Here is a 5,742-nt window from a genome sequence, read left to right on the forward strand (position 1 = left end):
ACGAGATTTTACTATAGTGCATTACACCCAGTGCTGTAATTTATAAGGGTATTGTGAATTACTAATCGTAAAGAATAACGACACTTGACCTTGTACCAAGAGACAAAAACTCCATTATCCAGAAATGGATACGAACACGCGTAAAAAAGCTCCACCTACCCTCTCCCCCCCCCCCCCCCCCCCCCCCCCTCCCCCCCCCTCCACCGCCACCCCTTTCCTTCTTCATTCCTTCCCTTCCTTTCCTTTCTCTCTCTCTCTCTCTCTCTCTCTCTCTCTCTCTCTCTCTCTCTCTCTCTCTCTCTCTGTTGCCAATCGGTATGTGTTGACCCTCCAAACTGGATATAAGACTACACACAAAACGTTGAAATTGGTGAAATTAGGCTATGAATTGGAAGTATATATACATAAATATTAAAGCAATTTTATCATTAGACAACTAGAATTCATAGAAACAGTTCATAATAATGAATCGGCGTATGTGTGAAGCCTCCACTAATGTGGGGCAACAATGATTTTGCTATTCTTAGCATGCAAACATTAAGGTTACATTTATTTCTGGCATATGGTTATTAAAGAAATTCAAAAATACTAATATAGACTGAAATCAATGAAAAGTGCTAGCAAAAACAAAAAAGCAAAAAAAAAAAAAAATATATGTACATAATCCACTTATCCGTAGTCGTTCCTCTATGGTTTTCGGCAGCCAAATGTACGAAAACGTTAGAAACATTTGATTGTATCTACTTTAGAAATATCTGTAATTTTTCGGGGTAATTTGGTTGTTCAAAAAGATAATATACATGAATTAAATTAAAATTTTTAAATAAAGTAAATTTGAACTAAATAACGAGTAAAGTAAACAATTTAGGGATCATACTTTCAGTAACATAGGCAACAAAATGTGTTTTATTGTGCTGATTACAACTGCAATCTTGAGTAAGATCAATAAACTTTACATATATATGCTAACATTGTTCAAATGATTGCTGGGAAGGCTGGAAAGATGGTGGATTGTCTGTGGTTAGAACGGCCAGCCTACATATATACGCGAACATTGTTCAAATGTTTTGCTGGGAAGGCTGTGGTTAGATTGGCCAGCCACGCTATTGCCGCCATATTGGATTTCAAAACTGGTCGAAAACATATTTTACGAAGAGCTCACATGCTATTTTAGTTCGTATGGGGCTTTCATATATCACATTATGTTGACGAAACTTCAATCTTTTGAATGGTATGCTTGGAGTTGTAATTGTATTCTTGTTTCACCATTTAAATATCGAGTGAATAAGACTGTTGACCGTGATAAGGGTTGGTAGTCCGCTGGTGTTTCCCCCCTACCTAGGGTAAACAACCGCATGGCCTGGATCAACTCACCGAGGATCATGGCATGCCACCTCCGAAAAAGTACTTATAACGCGTCCTGACACTGGAGATGGGCATCAGTCGCGAACCTTCTTGTTGGTGAGAGACGGAGCTAAAGAACTCTACTCTCCTTTCGAAGTAAGTATTTTCTCCAAAGTTAAATTAAGGCCAAATTTAAAGCATTAAACAGAGGGTAGTGAAAATGGTGTCCAACGCAGTGCAACAAAATCTCACCAAAGCGCTTTCGAAATTTTTACTTACGCACTTTCATCACAACAATCGGAACACGGTCCCTAACCACGACGTTTTTTAAGGAAACTACTGTTTTGGTAGAAGACGATGACGAAGTGTGCACTAGATAATTATTTAAATAAATAGTAAAACATATTTTACATAGAATTTATGATGATTAATTTGAAAATATTGTTTGTTGAAAAAGTAACTCGATTCGACTCAAATTTAAGTAATTATTTTTCGGAATTAGAATGTTCTTTTAAGTCCTGTATTATGATGTCACGACATCTTAGACTTTCGTACCTATTGTAAATAATTGCTATACTCAACTGTCATTGCAGAACAGATTTTTACCAGTTATTCATGCAGATTTTTATCAGCTATTCATGTAATTGTTATAATCGTTAATGCGCATATAGCCTATAGTATCTTTATTATTTACTTTTTTGATATATGAAGATGTTTTACTGATGTAGTGTGACGCAATCGCTTTCGGTCCCTGGGCCTCTGTCTGTTTTCGCACCATAAGAAATAATGGGGCCAAATTTGCAATGACCAGAAAGTCGTTAAAAGAGGAAAGTTAGCATTGAGGCATATGTTTTTGATTGACAAAAATACAAAATTTATACAATAGCTAGCTTGCAAAAAATACTTGATTATAAAAAACTTGATTGACAACTAAGCAGCATACCTACTATGGGTTTCAGAGACAGTGCATGCATGTTTTTTGGCAATATTTCTGTAACGAATACTCGTATCAGAACGAGATCTTGCTGTAGTGCATTACACCCAGTGCCGTAATTTATAAGGTATCGTGAATCACAAATCGTATAGAATACGACACTTGTCCTTGTACCAAGAGACAAAAACTCCATTATCCAGAAATGGATACGAATACGCGTAAAACGCTCCACCTACCCTCTCCCCCCCACCCCCTCCACCGCCACCCCTGTCCCTCTTCCTTCCTTTGCCTTCCTCTCTCTCTCTCTCTCTCTCTCTCTCTCTCTCTCTCTCTCTCTCTCTCTCTCTCTCTCTCTCTCTGTTGCCAATTGGTATGTGTTTCACCCTCCAACTGGGTATAATACTTACACAAAACGTGGAAATTGGTGGTGAAATTAGCCTATGTATTGAAAGTACAGTATATATACATAAATATTAAAAGCAATTTTATCATTATTTCATTACTATGACAACTAGAATTCATGGAAACAGTTTATAATAATGCATCGAACGTATGTGTGAAGCTCCACTAATGTGGCAACGATGATTTTGCCATTCTTAGCATGCAAACATTAATGGGACAACTAGAATTCATGGAAACACTTTGTAAATGCATCGGCGTATGTGTGAAGCTCCACTAGATTGGCAACGATGAGTCTTTTTGCGTCGTCTGCTCGTACTTCAGAAATATCTGTAATTTTCGGGGTAATTTTGTTGCAAAAACGATATAATAGACATGAATTAAATAAACATTTGCCACTCGCTTCAACAGGAAGCTGGAGATCTACTGCTTGGTGGTCCCAGATCCTCTTGCTCTGGTCTGAGGACGCTCTACAAGCATCTTTGGGACAATCTCGAAGTGTACGCCTTACCTCCGTTCTGTCCTGTCCGCAGGTCCTGAACGAGTATGAGTTCCAGGAATCTCAGGATGACCTTGGTGTGTGCTTGTGTGGTCAGAGGCAGAGTGGTTCTCAGACCTGTCTCTTCTCTCAGCAAGCTCTGAGAGAAATTCCCCAATGGCACAACCTCCTTTGCCAGCCTCATGTGGAAAGTTTTCACCAGTCAGTAGGGTCCCTTATCTCAGCAGGTCTTCGTCAGCAGTTTACCAGGGTAAGTGGGCCGTATACTCTGATTTGTGTTGTCGATGGGGTTTCTCTCCACTTAACTTCTGTTAAGCGGATAGTGGATTTTCTAATCGTTCTGAGGAATGAGAAATGTCTTTCCATCTTGGCTGTTAGAGGCCGCGGGGCTGCTTGGGGTTGGTTCTGCACCTGAAGGGCATGGACATCTTCATCCTGGGAAATCTCAACGTTGTTCAGGAGTTTTCAAACAATCCTGTTTACCAAGAGAACTGAAACCTCCTCATGGATCGTCAGACAGGAATCTGACTTTGAAGACAGTTTTCCCGTTGGCCTTGTCTTCCAGTTTTTCCTTTTGGCCATGTCTTCCTTGAAGAGAGTTGGAAAAGTTCATGGTCTGAATTATGACATTCAACACACCCAGAATTTGTAGCTAAGACTCCAAGTCCCTTGGTGCATGATGGCAGATTTGCCTCGTTTTCAATTCCCCCCCCCTCCTTGAATGATTTGTGGACAGCGATCCACAGGGAGTTATTGCTTTTTGTCCTATCAGAGCTCTGCGCTGCTATCTAAAAAAGACGTCACCTAAGGCCTAACGGGGTGTCATAGACTTATTGTTAGGTCAACTGGCTGGTCCAGAAGGGAAGTGTCCAAGAACACCATTTCATTCTGGCTGCGTGAGGTGATTATACAGGTATACTCCTCACCCTTATAGTTCTGTCACAGAGTCAATGCAGGCTAGATCACATGACATTAGAGGAATGAGTTCCTCTCTGGCATTTAAGAAGAACTTGCTTGTTCATAGGGATTTTGAAAATGCCTGGTTCATGGCCTTCGGCAGACCATGTTCATTTCCTTTTTACTGAAGGACATTGCCCACAGGTCCTTGGGCCCTTTTTCCTTGGTCTGGTGTAAGGCTGCCCAACAAGTTGTGTAGCTCAGAGTTGGCTGGTCTCCTTTCTCTTTTTTTCTTTCTTCTTCCTACTGGCAGGTTCAAGAATTGACATGTCATATGCTGGAACTGGTTTGATAGAAGTGAGTGTGGCAGCCATACTGGTTGCAGTTATTAGGTTTGTCCCTATACAATAGACAAATCTGCTTCTCATTAGCACTTACTCCTCGCTTGGGCAAGGGGAGGGAGGTGAGTGGTAACGAACCCCTGTGGCCTACATGGTTTGTTGCTTGAACAGACCAAAGTTCTCTTTACCATCCACGAATGCTATGAATCTGGACATGTCTCATTGTGTTCAATCCCAGAAGGTTGAGTTTTTAGATACTTGCTTATCTATTCTCTCACGGGCTCGGACCCCCTTCTTGAGAACTTTATCTTCTAGGAAGGGTGGTCAGGTGGGCTGAACCCCCAGCTGGTTGAGGGTATTTGTACCTCCCTCCAAGTATAAGTCTGTCCATTGTTAAGACCGAAGGTTTGTTCCACTTATGAGCAAATGACAAATTTTTAATCAATTTGTATTTTTCATAGCTAACAAACCGGAGGTCTTAAGTCTTAACGTTAACTATCCACCTCTAGCTGCCCTTCTCAATTCCTGGGTTGGAAGAAAGACTGATGTGTCATGAGGTTTCAAGCCCGATCAGTGACCAGCTCCACCTCGTATATGCATGAGTTGCCAGATGCCACAGATTCCTTGCTATACAATCTTTTATTGTTTTTTTTAAACTGGTTTCCAGCTGGTGCTAGAAGATTATACTATTGTTAAGACCTCAGATTTGTTAGCTCTAAAAAAATACAAATTGATTAAAAATTTGTCATATTTGTCTCTCCCTGACTCTTACTCTGTCCCACCCAGGAGGCCATGTAGTTCCCAGAGCTCCGTGAATGTGATGTACTGCAACTTGTCAACTGATAGCCCAAACAAAATAACTTAATTTATCAGTAATGTAGCTTTTAATTTTGTTTAGTTCCAAGTACAGTACTACTGTACTAGGCCAACTGATAGGTATAGTAATCTTCTGTTTCATCCAGATGTAGCTTGCAGAGAGCATTAGGTTCATGATGGAGGCCTTTTTCCAGCTTTGTCCCGGATACACCTGATTTTTCACTCACTGGTGCACTTTTTCATGTGTATGTACATGGAAATTTTTGTGTTTTTTAAAATTTTTATGTAAGTGCAGCCAAAATTTTTCTTGAATGCACGCCTATGTTTTAAATGACCTTTTGACCTTTTATGCATCAATATATAATGGCATGATGACCGGAATTTTTGGCGCAAGAGTTTTTGCTGTAGGAAGTTTTGCCACAGACTTTGTCATGAGGAATTTTTGCAGAAAAATGCATATTGAATGATACTAAGATAATTAACTATTACATGTTCTTTTAGAATTTAAACAT

This window comes from Macrobrachium nipponense, chromosome 46 (assembly GCF_015104395.2).
Source record: "Macrobrachium nipponense isolate FS-2020 chromosome 46, ASM1510439v2, whole genome shotgun sequence".
Taxonomy (NCBI): Eukaryota; Metazoa; Arthropoda; class Malacostraca; order Decapoda; family Palaemonidae; genus Macrobrachium; species Macrobrachium nipponense.